Here is a 27,782-nt window from a genome sequence, read left to right on the forward strand (position 1 = left end):
ATTTTTATGTTGCTTTTTCTGATGGAGTCAAATAATTTCTGTAGGGCTATCCTATTTTTTTTAATTCATGAGTCTGTCTCCTCTAGTCTCTGTAGTACCTCTAGTTGCCTGTCCTTTATGTCACTAATTCTTTCTTCTATCTGGCCTGTTTTATTGGCTAAGCTTGTTAACTTGTTCTTCAGTTCATAAATTTGAGTTTTTCATCTCTGTTTGATTTGTTTTTATAGTTTCAATTTTCTTGGTGAAGTATTCTTTCTGTTCATTGAATTATTTTTTGAGCTCCCTAAATTGCTTCTCTGTGCTTTTTTGTATATCCCTGAGTATTTTTAGGACTTCAATTTTAAACTCTCTGTCATTTAATTTCAAGGTTTCTAAGCTATTGAAAATTTTTTCTATAGATTTTTCCTCACCTATCTGAGTTACATCACTGTCTTTAGTACCCATGATATTCAATTTCTTTCTTTTTAATGGCATTTGAGAGTGGAATTGTTAATAACACTAATAACAGTTGATAAAAAAATTTTTTGAGAAAATATAGTGAAAAACTGAACTCTGTTTGGCTTAGTGGAAAAAAAAATATGTAGAATGGAGGGCCTGAGTTGGGGAGAAATGACAAAGAGGCAAAAAACGAGGCAAGAACACATAAAATGCCACAATAAAAAAATTGGATGAATAATAAAATAATTTGTTTGTAAATAATGGTCAAATGAGAGAAATAGTGTAAAAGAAAAGAAAAGAGAAGAAATAAAAGAAAAAAAATACAGTGAAAAATGAAAATTCTATTGTATTAAATGGCACAAAAATTATAAAATGGAGAGCTGGAGTTGGGGGAAATGCTAAAGAGATAAAAAGCACACAAAATGCCATAAAGAAAACATTTGAATCCAGAATAAAATAATTTGTTTGTGGGTGAGATTCAAATGAGAGAAAAAGTGAAAGAGAAAAGAAGAAACAAAAAGAGAGAAAGAAAAAAATGAGTTAAGTTTTTTGGAATGTAACACTCAGAAAAAAAGAATGGAAAATGTAACACCTATGAGTAATAACGTTCAAAATGAAAAGAAAGGAATAAAAGGGAAAGAGGATAAAATGAGCAATGTGGAAGGGAAAAAAAAAGAAATAAAAAGATAAAAAATACAAGAAAATGAATGAAAGAAGTTATAAAGACTGTGGATTTTTCTTGGTTTTGAAAAGTTATCTTCTTCCTTTTTCTTTCTTCTCTCTTTTCGCCTGTTGGCGCTGTACCCACGTTCTGCCCCTGTAGCACTCTTAGGTAGAGATTTGCTGTTGTGTTGCTATGGTGATGACATAAACTAGGCTTCAGTCCCATTGGTAGGTGGGGCTTGTTAATGTTTTTAGGCTCTGATAATGTGAGAATCCATTTTCCCAGAGCCTCTTCCCAAATCTCTCCTTCCTGAACCAGCAGCCTGGGGACCCAGCTGTGAAGTTGCCCCAGCCACTGCCTAGAGAGCAAGAGACTCTAAGAGCTGCCAAATCCCCCCTTTATCTCCACTCAATGCAGGGTTCTGGGTAAGGCTTTGCCAACCAGAGCCACCAGCATAATCAGGCAGGGCTGGAAGCCGATTGCCTTTCAGGTGTCTTCCTATGAGCCTCCGGGCATGCCTAGTATGCCTCAGCACTCTGAGGATGTGCTCTACAGAGGATGTCTGAAAGCATGTCCTTCCTCCCACCACTTCTGCAGTTCTCTTCCCTAGGAGTGTGCTTTGTTAGCCTGTATGGCTGACAGAGGTGCTGCACCCAGACAGGTCCGGGTGTTGGGAAGCCAGCTTTCATGTACTTCCCACGTGCTGATGTTTGGGAGCTGCGATTATTCAGAAACTCTTGTCACAGCCCACACAGAGGGTCACTACTGACAGTCTCTTACCCAGCCCCTCCGTCTGGGAACATGGGCACCCACGCCCAAAGTGCCAGGTGGATCCACTCACACACTGCCTGTGCTCACCGACCACACTTGCCCACCTCTGCTGGGGTCTGCTGCTGGCGTTAGCTCCATGTGGGCTGAACTGTGGGCACATTCTCTCCTCAGCTTGAATATCTCTGCCCTAGCCCAGTGTTTTCCACAGCCCTCCAAGTGAAAGCAGCCCTTGCTCAGGTCAGTGAGGAAAGTGGAATACTCCATTCTCCATCTTTTTTCCTTCAGAGTGGATTATATATTCAGCCACCTTTTCCCAATTGTACCTTTGTTTGATGTATGTGTATTTCAGATGCTCCTGAGATTGATTTTCTGTCTCTAGTTGTTAAATTTGTTGAAGTTTCAGGGACAGATATCAGGAGCATTCCTCACAGCACCATTTCTTTTGGAACATAGAGATTTTATAAAAGAGTAGCAAATTTTTAAAAATGTAAAGTAAACAAGGGTGCTTAGTGATACATATTGAGTAATTAAACTATATAAAAATTCAATAAAGTCTCAGGAGGTAGAGGTTTATAATTAGGATAGGACAAATAGAAGGAGTGCCTCAGTGGCTATGAGCTAGGCAATACTTACCTTATAGTAAATCATTAAGCCATACATTTGATTTTTTATATTTGTGGTTTACTTCACAATAAACAAGGTTTAAAAACTAAACATGAAAAATTAAAAGGTGAAAATAAGATATAAGCAGAGTTGACATAAGTAGGAGTCAATTATTGACATTAAACTTTGTTTAGTCTCCCTTTTTTTAGAAGAGGTAAATTTACATCAGTAGGGAAATTGAAAGGCAGAAAATTGTCTGAGAGAGATGACAAGATATTGCAGGAAGAATAGAAAGTAAAGGGAAGTTACTAAGGGGAAGTTTAATGTGTTGAGAGTAAAACACTTCCCCAATCTCACAATTTTGTTTGGCCCAACTCATACCCCTTTGTAGAATCTATTATGCTATCCAGGAGCACAGCCAGGAGGGGGCCTAGAAGTGAAAAGATGCTTACCAGTCTGTCTCTAGAGGATAATTTATCAAGTATCATATAGTGTCTAGGTATCAAAACAATTATGCTGAAGTCAAAATAAAAATGCCAATAACACCAAAAAATAACTGAATCATCTGCCATTGGTTTCCAAAGAAGCAGAATAATCTATAATTTTTTTAATAAAGGAAATCAATTCAGCTCATATTGTAGAAGAAACCATCTTGAGATTCTTATAACAATATTTCCAAGTTGCCACATAATACAAACTAAATTATAAATCATTTGTCCTGAATGATCAAGTACCCAAATTTATCTATTTTAATGTTTCATCTCCTTTTTTCTCATCTAAGTTTTATTTTTCTCTTGATTCTCATTTCTGTACTCCATTGACCACCATCCCAAAATTGGATGACAACAAAAAAAAAGTTGAGAGGGAGCAACAGAAGAAGCACACATGGCAGGTTCATGAGCAGAAGTGTGGCATAAATGAAAGTATATTTTAGAAATAGTTGTAAAGAATGTATTGGGAAAAGAAGGAGGCAAAGAGGCAGATGCATGGGGAGACCAATGCAGAGGATAGTCCAAAACTGGGCCAAAGACCTGGTTTCTTAAAACTAGATATGATAATTGTGGTTTTAATTTGCATTTCTCTGATGATTAGTGATATTGAGCATCTTTTCATATGACGTTGATTGTCTATGTTCTCTTTGGAGAAGTATCTTTTGCCCATTTCTTAATTTGATCCTTCTTTGGTTTTGAATATTATAAATTCTTTACATATTTTGGATATTAACCCCTCATCAGATGTATCACTGGTGGATATGTTCTCTCATTCAGTGGGTTGTCTTTTCATTTTGTTGATGTTTTCCTTTGCTGTCTAAAAAGTTTTAATTGATATAGTCCTATTTATTTATTTTTTCTTTTGTTTCCCTTACCCAAGGTGATATTGATAAGGGGATGTAAAAGTTAGAAATCTAGTTCACTTTAATAATGTTCATTTTAATAATGATTAATTCATTTTAGTTATAATTAAGGAATAGAAAAACTTACTGAAGTATCTTAGAATAGTCAATGTATTCATATACTTGTAATTGTAAGTAATATGTTTTAAACAAAGAAAATCCTTGCTCTGTGTCCTGTCCTTCACTTTTAGAAAAATAAGTAGCTTGATTTGTGTGTTTCTGATACAGGAGCTTTGGACTCCTGACTCATTAACTTTATAGTTTCTAATTTGTGTCCCTCTAAGGAATGTATGGAGTCACTCTACAGATAAGTTCCTAGGAACAGAGAATGACCAGAATACTGAAGATGGGAAATGTCTAGCTTATTGCTCCACTGACCTGGTGAACCTCCTGGAAGATTTTCCTGCACACCAGGCCTCCCTATTTTCTGTTCCCTTTGTTAACATAATTTAGTGACAGTTTAATAAACTCATTAAAAATATATAATGGCCCAGAGACTGAGATTGCTAAGGCAGTTCTTTTGGCCAGGAGTCCCCTGCCTTTTCAAGTTGCTGCAATTTGACATAAAGGTATTCTTACACTCACTTGGTCCTCAGCTTCTTATGAGAATTGGCTGAAAGAGTGACAGGCAACACGAATCCTGGCTAGTTCCAGTAACAATATCAGAAATAAATATTTTTATGAGAAACATCCAAGATTTTACTGCCTATGTTTTCTTACAGAATTTTTATGGTTTTGAGTATAAAATTTAAGTCTTTAATTTATTTTTTATTTATTCTTATGTATAGTATAACAAGGTTGTCTAGTTTTATTTTTGCACTTATCAGATGATATATAATATTATAGAATTGTATTCCTGAAACTGACATAACTTTATTAACCAATGTCACCCTAATAAATTAAAAATAAATAATAATAAAGTTACACCATCAATTATATAACTAAAAAAAAAACTAGATATTATCAGAATGAGCTCAGCTATTATCTAGACCCATGTTTCTAAAATATTGTAACACACCCACTGATAGGGAGAATATATTTGCCAATACATATGATAAGGGGTTAATATCTAAACTTTATAAAGAACTTATAAAATTCAACACCAAAAAAATCCAATTAAAAAATGAGACAAGAGGACAAACTTCTCCAAAGAGGACAAACAGATCACCAATAGACATATGAAAAGGCGTTCAACATCACTAATTATCAGAGAAATACAAATTAAAATCACAATGAGATATCACCTCAGACCTATCAGCATGGCTATTATCAATAAATCAACAAATAACAAATGTTTGCAAGGATGTGGAGAAAGGGAAACCCTTGTATATTGGTAGTGGGAAAGCACCATGGAGTTACCTCAAAAAATTAAAAATGGAACTGACTTCTGACCCAGCGATTCAATTTCTGGGAATTTATCTGAAGAAACCAAAAATACTAATTCGAAAGAAGATATGCACCTCCATATTCATTGCAGCATTATTTACAATAGCCAGGAATTGGAAGTAGTGCAACTGCATATAAGTAGATGAATGGTTAAAAAAAAATTGTGTACCCTGGCTAGATAGCGGCTGGTTAAAGTATTGTCTGGAAACACAAAGGTTGCCTGTTTGATCCTAGGTCAGGGCACATACAGAAACAAATAAATGTTCCTTTCTCTCTCACTCTCTCTCTCCCCCCTCCTTCCCACTCTAAAGTAAAAAAAAAAAATTATAAAAAGCTGTGGTGCCTTAGCCAGTTGGCTCAGTGAATAGAGTGTCAGCCTGGCATGTAGACGTCCCCAGTCAGGGCACACATGAGAAATGACCATCTTCTTCTCTCTTCCTCCCTCTCCCCATTCTCTTTCTCTTCCCTTCCCACAGCCAGTGGTTTGATGGGTTCGAGCGTAGGCCTGGGTGCTGAGGATAGCTCAATTGATTCGAGCATTGGCCCCAGAGAGGTGTCACTGGGTGGATCCTTGTTGGGGCAAGAGTCTGTCTCTCTATCTTCCCTCATCTTATTTTTTAAAAAAGGTTGTGGTACACTTATACAATGGGATACTACTTGGCCATAAAAAGAAGAAAATTTGGTCCATTCAGACAGCATGGATGGACCTAGAGAGTATGCTAAGTGAAACAAACCAGTCAGAGAAAGACAAGCAGCAAATGATTTCACTTGTATGTGGACTCTAAAGGCAATATGAACTAACAAGCAAAATAGAAACAGACTTAATAAATAGAAAGTATGCTGATAGCTCTTGGGGTGGGGCACATTGAAAAACTGCGGGGTGTGGAGGCATTAAGCAAAAAAAAAGAAGAAAAAATCATAAACACAGATATTAGTGTGGGGTTGCTGGTGGGGGGGGCAATGAGGGGAGGCAGAGGAAGGCACAGGGGGGATTAAAGGTGTTGGAAGAAGGCTTGACATGGTGAACACACAATACAGTGTACAGATGATATGTTGTGGAATTGTGCACCTGAAACCTATGTACTTTTGTTAACTGGTGTCACCTCAGTAAGTTCAATAAAAAGGAAAATTAAATATTTAGACACAAATGAAGACATTAAAGAGAGAGAAAAGGGTCCCGTTCAATCTAGCATGTGCTAGTATAAGGGATGTGTAACCAGCCCTGCCCAGCTTTCCCAAACATGAGAGAATTTGAAAGGCATCTCTGTAAATGATACATTGTACCCTGAAAGAAGAAATTATCTTTAAACACTAAAAGTGAAAACTAATCTAATCATAATGTTTCTTTAATAATTCAGAGGCTCTTCAATATGTAGCAATAACTGAAACTCATAATTATCACTGCATGTGTGATTTGTGGAAATGTTGTTTGAAACTCGGGCAAAGAGAATCCTGAATAAACAACTGTACACTGAAAATACTTTAGTGGGTTTCTTTTTTTAATCTTTTTTTTTTTAGTAAAAATTAAAATACTTACTGAGAATATGCCTTCAAAGTCAGTAAAATAATACTAAACGGCCTAACAACATCTTTCATGTCTTAGAACATATGCTGTTTTTAAATATATTTATTCACAAGAAAATATACTGAGCACATTAATAAATGTCCCTTTTTTGCCTGACCAGGCAGTGGTGCAGTGGATAGAGTGTTGGACTGGGATGCAGAGGACCCGGGTTCGAGACCCTGAGGTCTCCAGTTTGAGCATGGGCTCATCTGGTTTGAGGAAAAGCCCACCAGCTTGAACCCAAGGTTGCTGGCTCCAGCAAGGGGTTACTCAGTCTGCTGAAGGCCCGTGGTCAAAGCATGTATGAGAGAGCAATCAATGAACAACTAAGGTGTTGCAATGCACAATGAAAAACTGATGATTGATGCTTCTCATCTCTCTCCGTTCCTGTCTGTCTGTCCCTGTCTATCCCTCTCTCTGACTTACTCTCTGTCTCTGTAAAAAATAAATAAATAAATGAAAATTTAATAAATGTCCCTTTTTTAAAGCTCTTCATTCACAAGGATTTTAAATCACTTTTCAAGAATAAAGAACTATTGGGAATTTGAAAAGTAAGCACAATTCAGCCCTCTGCAAGTAATCCTGCATTTTTCAAGGTTAGTTGTTTTTATAAAACATATCAATATGCATATCTTTTCTCTGAGTCAGGTTCATTTTAATGTCTTGAAGCAAAAGAAAATAGAAAAATCATAAGAGACTTTCAGATACAAGCCTGAATGAAACTTTAATATCATCTATAAGCTTGTGCCATTTTGTTTTAATGTTTTTTTCAACATATGGACTGCATTTATATCTAGCTGCAAGACATTGATATTGGCTGCAAGGCTTGACAGCTGCCTGAGCAAGCTGTTTTCATCAGGCATTGGGTTTAATCCACCTGTGTGCAAAAGCTGAATCCCATTGGCTCCACAGTGCTTGAAAAACAAAGCGTGCTTATGTGGAAGACCAAACAAATATAATTCTGTTCTTCTCACTGTCCTAATAGGACAGAGTTCAGCTGGCTGGTTATTATCTGGTACAATGTTTCTCTTTACAAATTGAGTTCATGGCAATATTCAGTCTCCCCACCCAAACCATATCATGAAAATAAAAGAGCAGAGAGTTACTTTTCAAAATTAAAAAGAAAAAAAAAATGTACAACCTATTACCATACTTAGAGGGCTCATCCTATTGAGGAGAGAAGTAGACTTATTAATTTAAATTTCTTCTCTAATTTCAGCATTTTTTTATTATTGCCTTAGCAGTCATTGAGATTAAAATTGTAAAGCTCATTTTTCTCATATTTTAATAAGCTAAATTATTTTTATTTATTATTTTTAAACCATGTTACCTAAACTACTGAGAAAAAAAAGGAAAGAAAGAGAGAGAGAATCATAAAAACCTTTCTTACAGTGACATAGAAGGTACACCAAATTTAACAGCCTTATCAAATAGGACAAACCAAAGACATTATTTGCCACACTGAATATTGTAAGTGCTCAAATGCCAAATCCAATCATTGTTTAAAGTACTACTGTTTAGTCCTCTCACATTCCACATTGAAAATTGCTCCAATATCCAAGAGATCTATGCTACCCACAGGCTGGTAAACAAGATAGTAACAGGATAATTATTTAACTACCATGCAAGTCACTTGAGCTGCTATTTCCAGGTTAGTGAACATAATAAAAATAGGCTTCTGATGGTTTGATATGTTATCAGACTGCTCTCAAGACTTGCTTCTATACTAATGTGGCAGAAATACTAATGTAGCCCAGAACATTATACAACCAAAACATGCATTGCTTCCTTTCTGTATAAACACTAGGTGATTTCCCATATTGGAGCCAATATGTAATACAGAATGGAGTGCCTTCAACTGTTGACTTCAAATGAGAGGATGAATGGCAGTCTTGGAAGTTTTGCTAGAAAGGCCAAGTATGATAATCCAAGTTGGCCCATAATTCTCTTCTGAATGTATCCATTGTCCAAAAAAAATGTAACAATAGTTTTAACTGAACAGGATTCTTTCATACCAATTCAACAATATTTATTCTGCTTGCAATGCCCTGTGCTAGGCACTGTAAGATATTCAAAATAAAACACAATATTTAAAAGCTACAGTGTGAACCCAGAGTGTTCTTAATCAGAAAGCAAATGATAAAGAATCCAGTTTAAATTCTTTTCTGCAAACAATAACAAAGCAAATAAAGAGTTTGTAACTTGATGAATTCTAAAATCTCATCACTTCTTTATTATATTTTCTATTTATAAATTTTTAAAAAGTATTCTCTAAATAAAAAGTGTAGAAAAGTAGCTATTATATATACTAAATTGAATAAATTGTTAAAGTCATTATTAATTAGAAGTATAATGCAGACTCATTTCATGAAATGTTTCAGCTGATTGATAAGTCACTAGGTCTATCTCATAGAAAACTTTTAAACCCAAACAAAATATTTCTAGAATTTTATATCTTAAGACTCAACAATACAGCATAGTTGAAATTCTAGGAATGCCAGTCTTGCCACAAACACATCATTTAAATAGCCTCCAGAGAATTGAATCACCCAAGAGTTTTCATGAAGAAAATTCTTCCAACAAAAAAATATTATTCCATAATCTATGGACTGGATATCTGCCTAGATCTATAACCACCTCTATGCATGCTTTCGTAATTTTAAAATTTAAGTAATCCTTATGAATTTTAAGCACTCCAGTTTCAGCAAAGAAAAAAAACTAAAGGGAGAAAAAAAACAAGAATCTACCGATAACTTTGAGTACATATAGCAACTACATTAAACCTCAATACTTCTCCCTCCTTAGAAACAAACCTAAAGTCTGGCAAGGAAAAGAAAACTAATCTAGGAACCAAATCATGATAAATTGCTTCCATTCTTTAAGCAAAATATTCACTGAGGAAGATTAAATTGACTCGTATTGTCTTGCAGAGAAACTTTCATTTTATTTTTGTCAAAGAGAGAAGATCATTTCCTCTGAGAGGACAAAGCAGTTATATTTTGAATTTTTTTATTTTAAAAATTACATTTAAGGGAATAATAATGATCAATAAGAGTACACAGGTTTCAGGTAAACATTTCTATAGGGTTTAAACTGTTGTTTATGTTGTGTACCACCACCCAAAGTCAAATGATTTTTGTTAAAGAGACATCAAACTGACCTCCTTCAGTGTATAACTATAGACTGGTGACTCTATTTCTTGGTGTGGACAAGTACACTAGCCATTAAATTACTTTTCATATAAGTTCAAAGCATGTGTACACTGTTCAGTCCTCCTATAGAGACAGTCTGAGTGTACAAGAGTCATCTGGGCAGAAGTATCCTTTTGTAAAGGCAGTATCAGGCTTAATAATCACAATAAACAATCATGAAAAATTTTTTGTTTCAACATGATGCTGAAGTGGCGTCTTAATAATTAAAAATTTTCTTTACTGAACCAAAAACTAAAAAGAAAAAAAGAAAAATGTGTATTACAAGTCAAGGTTCAAGTTTAAAATAAATATTGTAAAATCTAACAAAACTAGTAGAGTAACAAAAAGAAAAAAAAGTTTCTGAATAACCTAAGATGACTAAAAGAAAGAAATCAATGAAAATTTAATAAATTTATTAATATTATAAAAGGAAACTCTTGCTTTAGTAATAAAAGCCACAAAATAGGTGTGTTAAAATCATACAAAATTACAATTGTTCTGAGTCTATGTGGGAAAATGACTGGGAATTAGACTGTGGTCCTGAGACAGTTTTTTGTGCGTACTTTGGAATGTCAGGTCTTGCGGGGGCAGAATGCTGCCCTTGCAAGCACTGGAAAAGAGTGTTTAAAGAAAAATGGTTGATCCCTGTGGCCTTTTCCTTACATGCCTGAAAGACATTAGTTAATTACCCTTCTATGCACCTGAACCCAGGCTCTGTTAATTTACCTAATGAGCAGAGACAAATAAATTTGATGAGGCTGCAGTGATCTGGGCTCTCAGTCCTAGAGTCTGGGAGTGCCTTATACCCATCTTTCTCTGTATGTTGTATATTCTGCATGTTTTTTCTTAAGTCCTGCAGTGCCTTCCTTTTGTGCACACCCACGGCTGAGCTGGTTTCAGCAAGTGGCGCCCAATGTGGGGCCTGAGGAACAGGGACCTGAGGAAAAGGAACCTGACTGGAACAGGGACTTGACTGGAAGAAGGATCGCCAGAGCAATAAAGTAAGGAAACAACTGCTGGACTCCAAGGGGGAAACAGAGGCCTCAGTTCAGTCCATCACAGGAAAGTGGTAAGGACGTCCGAGGGAAAATACAGGCTAACAATGGGGAATGGGGACAGTGTTATGAAATGCCATCTCTATATCTGTCTCTTAAAACGATTGTTAGAAGCTGCGGGGCTAAAGCCAGTGAAGTAAAACTTTTAGAATTATTACAAGTAATTGAGAAACATTGTACTTGGTTTCCTACTTTAGGAAGTCTAGACTTAAGTGACTGGAAAAAGGTAGGAAAACAGTTGAAACAACTGTATACTCAAGGTGTTCCATTACTGGCTACTATCTGGCAGACTTGAACCTTAGTAAAATCAGTTTTAGAACCTTTACAAACTGAAGATGATGATGATGATGAGAGAGATGAAGAATTTGGGGAGATTAAATACACTGAGCCTGAAAGTGTTCTGAAGGTTGACAAACCTTTTTTGCCATCTGCTCCTTTCATCGATTTTGCAGAACTTTTGCCGCCCCCTCCACCACCTGTTTTTGTACCCAGGGAGTCTCTGCCACAGTTATCGGCTCTCCAGAAAGAGATATTACAGGCCCATAGAGAGGGAGATTTGGATGCATTACAAATGGCCTTTCCAGTAACAGTTACAGAGGGAGTGGCTCCTGGGGTGGATCCCCAAATCCTAATGGTGTTAATGAATTCACCCATGAGTCAATTCCTTTGAAAATACTGAAGGAATTGAAATTAGCCGTACAACAATACAGAACTAGTTCTCCTTTCACTTACGACCTGATTCAGAGTCTTGCTGAAGGTTCTCACTTAATTCCGGTTGATTGGAACACTTTGGCTCAGACTATATTAAATTCTGGGGAACTTCCGCAATTTAAGACTTGGTGGCATGACCATGCCGAAACTCCAGCCGCACATAATAGAGCCCATAACATTCCTATTTCATTAGAACAACTGGTGGGCTCTGGAGCATGGGCGGGTGTCCCAAATCAACTTCCTATGAATGATCAGGCCATTGACTAAATTAGTAAATGTTGCTTGTGAGCTTGGGAGAAAACTGAATCTAAGGGAAAAGCGACTGTCTCTTTTCAAAAGATATTGCAGGCCCTGGCCGGTTGGCTCAGTGGTAGAGCGTCGGCCTGGCATGCAGAAGTCCCGGGTTCGATTCCCGGCCAGGGCACTCAGGAGAAGCGCCCATTTGCTTCTCCACCCCTCCCCCTCTCCTTCCTCTCTGTCTCTTCCCGTCCCGCAGCGAGGCTCCATTGGAGCAAAGATGGCCCGGGCGCTGGGGATGACTCCTTGGCCTCTGCCCCAGGCGCTAGAGTGGCTCTGGTCGCAACAGAGCGACGCCCGGGAGGGGCAGAGCATCGCCCCCTGGTGGGCAGAGCGTCGCCCCCTGGTGGGCATGCCGGGTGGATCCCGGTCGGGCGCATGCGGGAGTCTGTCTGACTGTCTCTCCCCATTTCCAGCTTCAGAAAAAGAAAAAAAAAAAAAAAGGATATTACAAAAAGCAAAGGAGCCCTATACTGAATTTATTGCCCGGCTCCAAGAGGCTATTAAAAAACAAATTACCAATGTTGAAGCTGCTTATACTTCAACTATTAGCATTTGAAAACACTAACCAAGTTTGCCAAAAGGCTATCTGCCCAATGAAAGGAAAATTAGACTTAACTGGATACATTAAAATTTATCAAGGAGTTAGTACTAAGAGTTACAGGGCTACTATGATGGCTCAAGCTATGGCAGGATTAAAGTTAAACTCAAAATTTTCAGGGAAATGCTATAATTGTGGCAAGTTAGGACATACAAAAAAGGCCTATAATAGTAAAAGAGTAACTCCTCAGCAAAAACAAGAGAATGAGGGAGGAAAGCCGCCGGGAATATGCCCAGGTTGTAGGAAAGGTAACCATTGGTTTCAAACCAATTTAATTTAAAAATGTATTGTATAATAAATATGTATTTTCTGATGGCTTTAGGCGACCCCTATGTTTTGGTCATTCGACCCCTGCCGGGGTCACGACCCACAGGTTGAGAACCGCTGGAGCGAATGAATACCATTCTCAATATCATAAAAACGAAACACTGCTTCACTACCAGCAGGGTGAGTTCCCAGCCCCATTCCCAAAAGGGAGCATACCCGGTGCAGCAGGAAGGTTTTGGGTTTCTTCAGGAATAATACTTTGCAGTGCCCTGGAATTATCCCCAGCCACAGCAGGGAGTGCAGCAGATGTTACGTTCAGAGAGAGTATTTTTTTAACCCCCAGACAGGACCCTGTAAAGGTTAAGACTGGTTTATGTGGACCACTACCTCCTACTATGGTGGGACTTTTGCTAGGACTTTCCAGTTTAACATCAAAAGAAGTCCAAGTTCATACTGGAGTTATTGACAGTGACTATACCGGGGAAATTTTAGTCCTGATGTCTTCCTCAATCCTATGGAAAGCAGATCCTGGAGAATGGATTGCTCATTTTTTATTGTTGCCCCATATTTCAATTAGATCAAGTCAGAAGGTCCACAGCTCACAAGAATTTGGGAGCTGTAGATGAGCAGGGGTCTTTTTAACAGAAAAAATTTTAGACGAACATCCTACCTGTGAAATTATTATACAAAATAAAAACCTCACTCATATTCATTCCCATGCTAATCTACCAGGACCCTTAGCTGCAGGCAATGTTACAGCTGACAAACTGCTTATGCCTGCTCTTATAGAAGCAAGTCAGTTTCCTGACTTAACTCATGTTAATGCTTCAGGACTCTGTGCTAGATTCCAATTGTCTTGGAAACAGGCTAAAGATAATGTATGCACATGTCCTAAATGTCAAATCATTAACAATCCCAAACAATCACCTCCTGGGATTAATCTTTGAGGTTTGGAACCAAATCACATTTGGCCAATGGAGTGACTCCATCTTTTGGTAAACAACCACATTCCAGAAGGTTTATTGGAGTGCTAATCACTGATATCATACTTACTATGGTCACAGGGGTATCAGGAGTAGCCTTACATCCAGGTATCCAAACTACTGAACTTATTTTTAAAAATGGCATGAAAATGTTAGTTTAGCATGGGGAAGTCAAATTCACATTGATCAAGAAATCAACACACGCCTAGTAGATTTACAAAATGCGGTGTTGCTGCTCAGGGAGAAACTACTTACTGTAAAGATAACAGCTTAAACTTCAATTAGTGGAAGAAAAAAATCACCAGGCTCAATTGGATCATGTCTGGGATGGAGAACCGCTTCAGTTGTTGATTTTTAATGCATCACATTCTCCTACTGGTGTTATTGTTCAGCATAATAAATTAGTTGAATGGCTATTCTTACCTAATTCTACCGTAAAATCTCTTTCCCTATCTCCATCTCATGTCTTCATTTATTCTCAAAGTAAGAGAATGGATTCAACAACTTGTAGGATGTGATCTATGATCATCCTTCCCTTAACAAGAGCTGATGTTTCTTCTTGTTTTACTCTTAATTTTTTGAATTATCCACTTTCTTTACCCTCCACATCTGTGGATCAACATTATTCTCCTTCTTCCTTATCTTCTGTTACAGAACATCCACTTATATTGTGGCAGGATCCGATGATGAACCTTTGGGCAACAGGACAATTGTTAGCCTGGGGACAGGGTTTTGCTAGTATCTTACCCTCTACAGAAGAAGCCCCACTTTGGACACCCTCTCATCAAATAAAACCTTATTATGAGTGAGAGAAAATGGAGAAGACTCATCTACAACCTGGAACCCCCAATCATGCAGATGGAGAGACTAACCCTCCAGACCACCCATCTGGCAGGACCCATGCAAGCGACGAAGAAGGCAGCTCTTCCAACCTGGCGGCAGATAAAATATTTGCTTGCCAAGAAGCAGAAGAACAATTGAAGCAGCAGAAAACTTCAATGACAGCCTCTAATATGACAGTTGCATACAACTTTTTGCTCTGCTTACAGAGACTTTCTCAGGTGCTCACAACAAACCCTCCAGCAATTGATGCAGAGGAAGGCTGCAAGGACTGTTTATGCAGCCGTGCAAAAACAAGAAGGGGGCCATGTGGGAAAATGGCTGGGTATTAGGCTGTGGTCCTGAGACAAATCTTTTGTGTGGATTTTGGAATGCCGGGTCCTGCGGAGGCAGAACGCTGCCTTGCAAGCACTAGAAAAGATTGTTTAAAGGAAAACAGTTAATCCCTATGGCCTTTTCCTTACATACCTGAAAGACATTAGTTAATTACCCTTCTATGCACCTAAACCCAGGCTCTGTTAATTTACCTAATGAGTAAAGAGACTAATAAATTTGAGGCTGCAGTGATCTGGGCTCTCAGTCCTAGAGTCTGGGAGTGCCCTGTACCCATCTTTCTCTGTGTGTTATGTCTTGTGTATGTTTTTTCTTAAGTCCTGCAGCACCTTGTTTTTGTGCATGCCCATGGCTGAGCTGGTCTCAGCAAGGCTATATTTAAGAGCATATGGACACACAAACAGCATCTTTTCCTGACTATGTATAGAAAAAATAATTTTTATCATGGTATTTTACAATCACTAATATACATGAACAGAACACAATTTAGGTGTATGAATGATTTTGGAAGCTGAGAATTAGAAACACATTGACAATGTCTTTCATGTAAAAAAATTGTTTAAATAAATTTTTACATGATGGAATTTTTACAATCTACTGTATTTCTATAATTATTCTTAAATGTAGAAATGAAACTAATATATAAAGTAAACATAATCTGAACTTGCAAACAGATTTACAATTACCACAACAGTAACAACTAAGTTTTGACAATTCCAGTCACTTATGGGTTTTATAATTCTAACTAGCAAGCACTTGAACATAACTGATCTGTAATAGACCAATAATAATGACATTATCCAAGAGCTTACTTTTAAAAATTAACAAAAACACCATTGTTATCCTGTTAAAGGTGACCAAAAACAAGGTTTTTATATCTCTAACTTTGTGAATGTAACATAGTTGGGAATTACTCTGATAAAAATCAAATTTGCCCAAAGGCTTACTTAATCTAAATGTGAAGTGTCTCAAAGCTGAACAACTATAAGGTAAGCCAAAAATAAAGTAACTGAAGTGGAGTGTAGCCTACTTTCTTAAAGAAACTAGGAAAAATCTAATTACTGATCTGTTTCAACTCTGAGGTTTTATCTTTAATCCACTAAAAGTTAAAAGGCAATATATCAAAACTATGCCTGTGGGAGAAATGTTGCCATGGAAAAGCACCTGCTTTTACATCCATATATTTAAAGCTTTTTTTTATTCTTTTTTCTCTTTTTTTTTTTTTTTTTTGATCATCTAAGACTTGCTGCACTAGAGATTTGTGAGTACTGTATCACTGCAGTGACTTTTGAAAACCACATATAATAGACACTTGGATAAAACACATAATGACCTCACAATTAAACCATATGATTGTTTGGCGGACAGATTTGCTCTAAGTACAAGGAGGAAAATGGATAAGGTAGGAGAAAAGATTCAGATTAAAAAAAGAAACTAGATAAGTAAAAATAAGAGAAAAGTAAAAAAAAATGTCAGTAACCTTTTGCCTTACTATCTTTCTAGCTTTCTTAACCGTTTCTCCCCAAAGTACACCCGGCATCCCTGATACAGGTATCAGTTATTTCCCCAAATGTGCTTTCCCACCTCTGCAATCTTTAGTGATTTAAATGTCATCATATTCGGCTCAGCAATCCCATTTCACTAATCTCAGCCATCCCCGTAAACCCCAAACATCCACTCAACCAGATGTTCTCTTCTGCTGAACTTTTTAACCCTTTATCTCTACCTTTGTCATAGAAACCTTTAAATCAGTGGTGTGTACTATAGTTATATATATTTGCCATACTCCTACACGCAGTGACTACAACCTCCTAAGGTAGGGATCAATGGTTGTGATCATTTTTGTACCACTGCAGTGATTATAACAGTGCCTGTCCCACAGTAATTAAAGAATAAGTATTAATTAACAAACTTTCTGTTTTGTTTTCGGTCTCTCTTTACTGTTATGTTTACAATCTACAAAAATTGTGTGTGCTTTGTGCTTTCTTTATAGCTTCCTCTACCTAGACCCACTGCATTAAAAGAACTGGTGAAATCTCATTCATTTGTTTTCTTTAAAAAGTGAAACCCCTTTTCCTTCTCAATATTTAGGAATCACCAGCACCATGACTAATAGTCCACCACTGATGTAAATGTAATTCTACTTCCTTAGAGATAAATTGTGTGAAAGCTTTCTCTTTTGCAAACATTTTCTCAGTAACTTAATATTAATTTTGTTCTTTGTCAGGGCAAGTGGGACGAATAGTTAGCCTACAACCAACTATTCCAATAACCACTCCTATAACACTGTGAAACTGGCTCTTACCTTAAAATAAAAAATGTAGATGAATAGTCAAGAATTAAGAAAGGTATGTGAACTAAAAAAACTCTTGCCAAAACCCTACTTTCCTCCAGTGAAAGTACACTAGAAATTTTAACTTGTTGATCAAACTTTACTCTGGTTGCATTTGTACATTAGTACATTGCACATTAGCACACTGCCTAACAAAGCCCTCTTGAGCAGGGATGAATGTCACATGTTTAAAGCCAAGAACTGGAAAGTCCCAGTACCACAGAAGTAGCTTTCTTTTGCGTACATAAAAATCTCAAGGAAGAAAATCATTGTTCACCTACATCACAAGGTCCCAGAATAAGAGGACTACGCCTTTATTCTGCTTATCTCTTCCAGGGCCCAGAAAAATATCTTGTACTTCTAAAGATCAGTGAATAATTAGTGAAATGAATGAATAGTGCTATTTTACTACATTTCCTGGACATTATATAATTTCTAATCTCTTAACATTATTAAATATCAAGGTTCAGATTTTTATTTTGTATGGTATCTCAGTCCATTCAAGCTGCTATAACAAAAATACAAAAAAACTGGGTGGCTTATAGCAACTAAAATTTATTTCTCAATGTTCTCCTGACTGAGAAGCACCAGCAGTGTGACATTTTGATGACAGTCCTCTTCCTGGTTTAGAAGGTGACTTCTCACTGAATCCTACAAGGTGGAAGGGCTAGGGATTCTCTGGAGATTTACAAGGCACTAAATCTTATTTTTGAGGGCTCTGCTAAAAGTTCCACCTTCTAATACCATCATCCTTGGGGGTTAAGATTTCAATATATAACTTTGCAGGGGGTAACATTTAGAATATAACACCTGGTATCCCTCAAGAGCTGATTTTTATCATGGTTACAGGGATTTAGCCACCATATGGAAGTGGAAAAGTTGACACTGATTACTCTTGGACACATTTTACTAATTCAAGTTCTCCACCTCTAGGTTAGCCTCTAGGTAACCTGGGCCAGAGTAAATCCAACAGGGAAACTAAATTGTTGTCCAGTGTTCATCTTCCCAACTTGTGTGTAGCCCTACAAAGCTATGAGCCTCTAGAATTAGCCTAGCCCTAGACCTAAAAGATTTAGACTGAACAATTCTTTGTTTGCTCCTGCCTCTATGGTGATCCTAGTAAGCACCACATGGCATTATACTTGGCATCACATCTCTCTCTGTCCAATGTTGGCCCATCTGCCATTCCTCACAGTTTGCCCATTTTATATTCCCCTCTGAAACCTGCATCACTATAGTAGCAGATTTTTAAACTGAAGGCTATTCCTACAGAATGAGCTTTTCCATGTAGCATCTAATTTAATAGCTTCCAAGGAAGGTAAAAGTCATATTAATCATTGTTAGATTCACTAGATCCATAAGACATCAGCAAAACTAGATTTTTATAAAAGAAAAAATGTGAAAATGTGATACTCCTTTCCTGAGAAAAGGTCTTTATCATCTGTAATTTTTTTCTTTAGCAATTTCTTTTAATTACTTTATCCATTAAAAAAATAAAATAAACTTCATATGTTTACTGAAAATACTTCCAAAAGCATTCTAGTAGTTACTAAGCTAATTTATTTTTTCTTATTCTTTTTAATTTTTTTTGTGACAGGGACAGAGAGAGAGAAGAGGGACAAATAGGGATAGACAGACAGGAAGGGAGAGAGATGAGAAGCATCAATTCTTCATTGCAGCTCCTTAGTTGTTCAATGACTGCTTCCTCGTATGTGCCTTAACTGGCGGGCTACAGCAGACAGAGTGACCCCTTGCTCAATCCAGCGACCTTGGGCTCAAGCTGGTGAGCCTTGCTTAAACCAGATGAGCCTGCGCTCAACCTGGAGACCTTAGGGTTTCAAACCTGGGTCCTCCATGTCCCAGTCAGACACTCTATGCAATGCACCACTGGCTGTACAGGCTATTTTTTCTTATTCTTAATTATTGATATGACTATCTTCAACCAATTTAGTTTTCATTAGAAAATTACATGATTCTTTACTAGTAGACATAAAATGTATGGTTCAAGAACAAAATATAGGTAATCTCTTATTTTTCTGATTCTACATTTAAAAATCAAATGTTGGAAAGTTGAATGTACATAGCTTCTTCAAAGTGGTTTTATCCCCATAAAAATAAAAAAAATAATAATAAATTATTATTACATATGTATATAATTATAATAGTAATAATAGTTTGGCAGTACCTCCTCTCTCAGGTCCAAGCAACATGGTGACAAGAAGCTATGCAGGCATGTGGAATTGTCAGGAATTGGTGACAGGTGAAAAATGTCAGATGTCCCAAGGAACTATAGAAGTCTGATCCAGACTTGCCCCCTGCCCATGGGCCTGGAAGTATCATTTTATATGGGTGGTGAAGCTGTCCCTAGTCCTTAACCCTTGGTGAGCAGGGCTCAATATGTACTGGCAGCAAGATAAAAGGAGGCTGTGTCCCCTGCTACAGCACAGGGGATTTGCTGCTCTACCAGGCGTCAGCCCGGATGAGGCCTCCACAACTTTACACCTCTGATTAGAAGTGAGTGGAGGAAAAAGTCGGATGTAGAGAGCAGAACCTGAGCAGGTAAATTAGGCAGGGTAAAAAAATCACTATGTGAGTATTCAATATCCAAGTCACTGAGTTCAGAAAGTAAGAATATTGGGTTCATTGAGGAAGATTGGGAGCTAGCTAAAAACTCTCCCTCTATTGCCACAAAGAAATCAGGTGCTTTTTCCAAGGGCCAGGACCAGACTATGTGACAGCTAAAATTATATTTCATCACAACCATATAAAAGACCCAATTCAGTGAATAAGAAGCTGTCTATATATGGACTGTGTACTATATGATTAAGTAGGCTGTCTTAAAGATAAATGTGAAAAACAAATAGTACAAGTTATGCACAACTCCAAACATCATTTATTCACTGGTTTTTTTATGTTTCTACATGGGCGAGGCATTTTTCATTTTTTTTCTTCTTTTCCAACTGAGAGGAGGGGAGATAAAGAGACAGACTCTTGCATGTGCCCTGACCGAGATCCACTGGGTGATCCCTGTCTGGGGGCTTATGCTCTGCCCATCTGAAGCCATGCTTGAAACGAAGCTATTTTTAGCTCCTGAGGTGGAAGCTCCACGGAGCTATCCTCAGTGCCCAGGGTCAATGCATTCAAACCAATCAATCCATGGCTGCAGGAGAGGAAGAGAGAGGGGGGGAGAGAAAGAGAGGTGAAGGGGTGGAGAAGCAGATGGCTGCTTCTCCTACATGTCCTGACTGGGGATTGTCAGAGGACATCCACACACTGGGCTGACACTCTACCACAGAGTCAACTACCAAGGCTGCAAGGCATTTTTTAAAGAATGGAAGGTTGGACAGTAAATAAAACAGATGAGGAAAATACCTACATGGTTGCTATTAAAGAGTATCTTTTCATATTTACTTTTAAAATCAGATAGAAAAGAGTGATAGGCTTCATTGCTTTCCCCCTTCTCTAAGAATATCTATCTTCCTCCATTTTATCTATGAATCCTCCCTGAGCACACCTAGCCAGAAATCTCCAACTCTTCTAGGATCACTTGTACTCTGTACTGCTCATTTCATCCTTAGTCTATTCTTCTTCATTTTTGTTTTACAATTTTTTAAGCATGGGTCTTACAAGCACTGTGAGGTCTAGACATAATTTGTTATATAACCCACACCCTCAAGTATAGATTGGCACAAGGTAGGAGGTTCATAAATGTTGACTAGTGAAAACAAAGTATAAAGTAAATTATAAGTAATAATGATATTTTTAAAAGACTAATTTCCTGCAATTCAAGATTTGCTGGCACAAATTTGTTGTCCCTTGACTAGGTCTTATCATAAGTAATTAAGGGTCATTGCATTTGATGCTAATAATAATAATCAATCAGAAGGTTTGGGCAGATAAGTTTATAAACTGTAAATTTGATACTCACTTTATTAAAGATGGCATTGCCCACATGAATGGCCATTGCATAGCTGATAATATTAATTACCTTCTTGCTTGGGAAGGGGCTTGGTTATGCTAATGTGTACTGGAGGAGGGGATTGCCCGCCGAAAGGTTTTAAAAGGAGAAGTTAGGAGGCGATTTTGAAGAAGAGGGACCACATTGTTCCAGAGGAGAGACGCCTCATGGTTGGAGAAGAGGAGGCAGAGAGTAAGATGGAGGTATGCAGAGGGGACTGAGTGATGCCTTTTTTTTAAAAAAAATTTTTATTAATGGTAATGGGATGACATTAATAAATCAGGGTACATATATTCAAAGAAAATATGTCTAGGTTATTTTGTCATTAAATTATGTTGCATACCCCTCGCCCAAAGTCAGATTGTCCTCCGCCACCCTCTATCTAGTTCTCTGTGCCCCTACCCCTACCCCTAACTCTCTCCCTCCCTCCCTCCCATGTCCTCCCTCCCCCCACCCCTGGTAACCACCACACTCTTGTCCATGTCTCTTAGTCTCATTTTTATGTTCCACCAATGTATGGAATCATGTAGTTCTTGTTTTTTTCTGATTTACTTATTTCACTCCGTATAATGTTATCAAGATCCCACCATTTTGCTGTAAATGATCTGATGTCATCATTTCTTATGGCTGAGTAGTATTCCATAGTGTATATGTGCCACATCTTCTTTATCCAGTCTTCTATTGAAGGGCTTTTTGGTTGTTTCCATGTCTTGGCCACTGTGAACAGTGCTGCAATGAACATGGGGCTACATGTGTCTTTATGTATCAATGTTTCTGAGGTTTTGGGGTATATACCCAGTAGAGGGATTGCTGGGTCATAAGTTAGTTCTATTTGCAGTTTTTTGAGGAACCACCATACTTCCCTCCATAATGGTTGTACTACTTTACAGTCCCACCAACAGTGGATGAGAGTTCCCTTTTCTCCGCAGCCTCTCCGACATTTGCTATTACCCGTCTTGTTGATAATAGCTAATCTAACAGGGGTGAGGTGGTATCTCATTGTAGTTTTGATTTGCATTTCTCTAATAACTAATGAAGCTGAGCATCTTTTCATATATCTGTTGGCCATTTGTATCTCTTCCTGGAAGAAGGGTCTGTTCATGTCCTCTTCCCATTTTTTTATTGGATTGTTTGTTTGTTTGTTGTTGAGTTTTATGAGTTCTTTGTAAATTTTGGATATTAGGCCCTTATCTGAGCTGTTGTTTGAAAATATCATTTCCCATTTAGTTGGCTGTCTGTTTATTTTGATATCAGTTTCTCTTGCTGAGCAAAAACTTTTTATTCTGATGTAGTCCCATTCATTTATCTTTGCCTTCACTTCTCTTGCCATTGGAGTCAAGTTCATAAAATGTTCTTTAAAACCCAGGTCCATGATTTTAGTACCTATGTCTTCTTCTATGTACTTTATTGTTTCAGGTCTTATATTTAGGTCTTTGATCCATTTTGAATTAATTTTAGTACACGGGGACAGGCTGTAGTCGAGTTTCATTCTTTTGCATGTGGCTTTCCAGTTTTCCCAACACCATTTGTTGAAGAGGCTTTCTTTTCTCCATTGTGTGTTGTTGGCCCCTTTATCAAAGATTATTTGACCATATATTTGTGGTTTTATCTCTGGGCTTTCTATTCTGTTCCATTGGTCTGAGTGTCTATTTTTCTGCCAATACCATGCTGTTTTGATTATCGTGGCCCTATAATATAGTTTAAAGTCAGGTATTGTAATGCCCCCAGCTTCATTCTTTTTCCTTAGGATTGTTTTGGCTATTCGGGGTTTTTTATAGTTCCATATAAATCTGATAATTTTTTGTTCCATTTCTTTAAAAAATCTCATAGGAATTTTGATGGGAATTGCATTAAATTTATATATTGCTTTGGGTAATATGGCCATTTTGATTATATTTATTCTTCCTATCCAAGAACAAGGAATATTTTTCCATCTCATTGTGTCTTTTTTTATTTCTCTTAATAATGCCTTGTAGTTTTCGTTATATAGGTCCTTTACATTCTTTGTTATGTTTATTCGTAGGTATTTTATTTTTTTTGTTGCAATCGTGAAGGGGATTATTTTTTTTAGTTCGTTTTCTAATATTTCATTGTTGGCATATAGAAAGGCTATGGATTTTGTATGTAAATTTTGTATCCTGCGACCTTACTGTATTGGTTTATTGTTTCTAGTAATCTTTTTGTAGAGTCCTTCGGGTTTTCGATGTATAGGATCATATCATCAGCAAAAAGTGATACCTTTACTTCTTCTTTTCCAATATGGATGCCTTTTATTTCTTTGTCTTGTCTGATTGCTCTGGCCAGAACTTCTAGCACCACGTTAAATAAGAGTGGAGAGAGTGGACAACCCTGTCTTGTTCCTGATTTAAGGTGGAAAGTCCTCAGTTTTATGTCATTTAATATGATGTTGGCTGATGGTTTATCATATATGGCCTTTATCATGTTGAGATATTATCCTTCTATACCCATTTTGTGGAGTGTCTCAAACATAAAATTGTGTTGTATTTTATCAAAAGCCTTTTCTGCATCTATAGATAAGATCATGTGGTTTTTGTTCTTTGTTTTGTTGATATGGTGTATTATGTTAACCGTTTTGCGTATGTTGAACCATCCTTGAGATTCTGGGATGAATCCCACTTGATCATGATGTATTATTTTTTTAATATGTTGTTGTATTCAGTTTGCCAGTATTTTGTTTAGTATTTTAGCATCTGTATTCATTAGAGATATTGGTCTGTAGTTTTCTTTCTTCGTGCCATCTTTGCCAGGTTTTGGTATGAGGGTTATGTTGGCCTCATAAAATGTGTTTGGAAGTATTGCTTCTTCTTCAATTTTTTGAAAGACTTTGAGTAGAATAGGAACCAAGTCTTCTTTGAATGTTTGATAGAAGTCACTAGTATAACCGTCTGGGCCTGGACTTTTATTTTTGGGGAGGTTTTTAATAGTTTTTTCTATTTCCTCCCTGCTGATTGGTCTGTTTAAGCTTTCTGCTTCTTCATGACTCAGTCTAGGAAGGTTGTATTGTTCTAGGAATTTATCCATTTCTTCTAGATTGTTGTATTTGGTGGCATATAATTTTTCATAGTATTCTACAATAATTCTTTGTATATCTATGATGTCTGTGGTGATCTCTCCTCTTTCATTTTGGATTTTATTTATTTGAGTCCTGTGCCTTTTTTCCTTGGTGAGTCTTGCCAAGGGTTTGTCAATTTTGTTGATCTTTTCAAAGAACCAGCTCCTTGTTTTATTGATTTTTTCTATAGTTTTTCTGTTCTCTATTTCATTTATTTCTGCTCTGATTTTTATTATCTCCTTTCTTCGGCTGGTTTTGGGTTGTCTTTGTTCTTCTTTTTCTAGTTCCTTAAGGTGTGAAGTTAAGTGGTTTACTTCGGCTCTCTCTTGTTTGTTCATATAGGCCTGAAGTGATATGAACTTTCCTCTTATTACTGCTTTTGCTGCATCCCAGAGATTCTGATATGTCGTATTGTCATTTTCATTTGTCTGTATATATCTTTTGATCTCTGTGCTTATTTCTTCTTTGACCCATTCATTTTTTAGAAGTATGTTGTTTAGTTTCCACATTTTTGTGGGTTTTTCCCCCTCTTTTTTGCAGTTGAATTCTAGTTTCAAGGCTTTATGATCAGAAAATATGCTTGGTACAATTTCAATTTTTCTAAATTTGCTGATATTGTCTTTGTGGCCCAACATATGGTCAATTCTTGAGAATGTTCCATGTACACTAGAGAAAAATGTATACTCTGTTGCTTTGGGATGAAGTGTCCTGTAGATGTCTATCATATCCAGGTGTTCTAGTATTTCGTTTAAGGCCACTATATCTTTATTGATTCTCTGTTTGGATGACGGATCTAGAACCGTCAGCAGTGTATTGAGGTCTCCAAGTATGATTGTATTTTCGTTAGTTTTTGTTTTAAGGTCAATAAGTAGCTGTCTTATATATTTTGGTGCTCCTTGGTTTGGTGCATATATATTAAGGATTGTTATGTCTTCTTGATTCAACTTCCCCTTAATCATTATGAAATGACCATTTTTGTCTCTGAGTACTTTTCTGTCTTGTAGTCAGCATTATTAGATATGAGTATTGCTACACCTGCTTTTTTTGGGGTGTTGTTTGCTTGGAGTATTGTTTTCCAGCCTTTCACTTTGAATTTGTTTTTATCCTTGTTGCATAGATGTGTTTCTTGTAGGCAGCATATAGTTGGATTTTCTTTTTTAATCCATTCTGCTACTCTGTGTCTTTTTATTGGTAAGTTTAATCCATTTACATTTAGTGTAATTATTGACACTTGTGGGTTCCCTATTGCCATTTTATAAATTGCTTTCTGTTGATTTTGTATCTTGTTTGATTCTTCTCTTTTGTTTTTCTATCATTTGTTTTTGTTTGTTTGTATTCCATACTTCTTTCCTCTGTTGCTATCTTTTTTAAGTCAAGTGTTTTTGTGGTGGTTTTTTCAAGGGTGGTTACCATTAAGTAATGAAAAGGGTACCTACCATATTCATTGTAGTACCCTATCTTATGAGTATTTCTGCACTTCATCGTCCTTTGCTACTGTTAATCTCCATCATTTCCCCCCTTTTTTTCCTTTGTTGTCACAGTTTAAGTTTGGTTTTATTGTGTTCTTGGTGGAGCTGTTACTTGTGGTATTGTTTTCTTTTGTTCTTTGAATCTGGTTGGAAAACCCCCTTTAGTATTTCCTGGAGTGGGGGCTTTCTGCTGATATATTCTCTCATCTTTTTTGTATTTGTGAATGTTTTTATATCTCCTTCATACTTGAAGGATAGCTATGATGGGTATAGTATTCTTGGCTGAAAGTTCCTCTCTTTCAGGGCTTTAAATATAGGGGTCCACTCTCTTCTAGCTTATAGAGTTTCTGCTGAGAAATCTGATGATAATCTAATAGGCCTTCCTTTATATGTTGTACTCTTCTTTTCCCTGGCTGCCTTGAGAATTTTTTCTTTGTCATTGGTTTGTGTCATCTTTATTATGATGTGCCTTGGAGTGGGTTTGTTGGGGTTAAGAAAACTAGGTGTTCTGTTTGCTTCTTGAATTTGAGGCTTTAGTTCTTTCCACAGGCTTGGGAAGTTCTCGTCTAATATTTGTTTGAGTATATTCTCCATTCCATTTTCTTTCTCTTCTCCCTCTGATATACCTATTATTCTTATGTTATTCTTTCTGATAGAGTCAGACAATTCCTGTAGGGCTTTCTTGTTTTTTATTATTTTTGAGTCTCTTTTTTCTTCTCTCTGTTGTTCCTCAAGTTGTTTGTCTTCTATTTCACTAATCCTATCTTCTATCTGGGCTGTTCTGTTAGCTAAGCTTGTTACCTCGTTTTTCAGCTTGTGAATTGAGTTTTTTATTTCTGTTTGATTTGTTTTTATAGTTTCAATTTCCTTGGTAATATATTCTTTGTGTTCATTGAGTTGTTTTCTGATCTCCCTATATTGCCTTTCTGTGTTTTCTTGTATATCTCTGAGTATTTTTAAGATTTCTATTTTAAATTCTCTGTCATTTAGCTCCAAGGCTTCCAATATGTTAAGTCTTTTCTCCATAGATTTTTCCACATCTATTTGTGTTACCTCTCTTTCTTTTGTATCCATAATATTCGATTTCCTCTTTCTTATTGGCATCTGAGAGTGGTCTTGTTGATAGCACTAATTAGAATTAATAAAGAGTAAAAAAAAATAGGTAAAACACCTCACACAAAAAAAAACAGTAATAATTTATTATTACCCCCTTTTTTCTTTCTTCTCTTTCCCTCCTCTCCCCTCCTCAGGGAAATATCGTGATGACCTGTGAATTATATTATGCTAAGTGGAACAAAAACTGCCTATAATGGAGGGCCTGATTTGGGGTGAAGAGTTCAAGGGGCAAAAAAAGGGAGTAGGGACCTACTAAATGCAAAAAAAAAAAAAAGGAAGAAAATCTTAGACAAGCATAAGATGATTTGCTTGTAAGTGATGGTCGACTAAGAGATATAATGAGAGGGATAAGAGGGAACCAGAAAAAAGGAGGAAAAAAAAGAATAATAAAGAAGAAAAAAATAAAAATAATAAGTAAAAATCTGTTGTATTAAGTGGAGCTAAGACTAAATACAATGGAGACCTTGGGTTGGGAGGAATGCTAGTGAGTTAAAAAGGAATGTAAAAAGTACCCAAAATGCCACAAAAACAAAAGCAAAAAAGAAAAATTAAACCAAAAAAAACCCTTGAGTCCCAAATTAACTAATTTGTTCGTGATTGAGGATTAAATGGGAGGAAAAGTAAAACGAGAAAAGAAAAAACGAATAGAAAGGAAAAAATAAGAAAAAGAGAAAAACGAAGGAAGAAAAAAAAAGGAAGAGAAAAAAATAAAATAAAGCAAAACAAAAAAAAAACAA

This window comes from Saccopteryx bilineata, chromosome 4, assembly GCF_036850765.1.
Source record: "Saccopteryx bilineata isolate mSacBil1 chromosome 4, mSacBil1_pri_phased_curated, whole genome shotgun sequence".
NCBI classification, from domain to species: Eukaryota; Metazoa; Chordata; class Mammalia; order Chiroptera; family Emballonuridae; genus Saccopteryx; species Saccopteryx bilineata.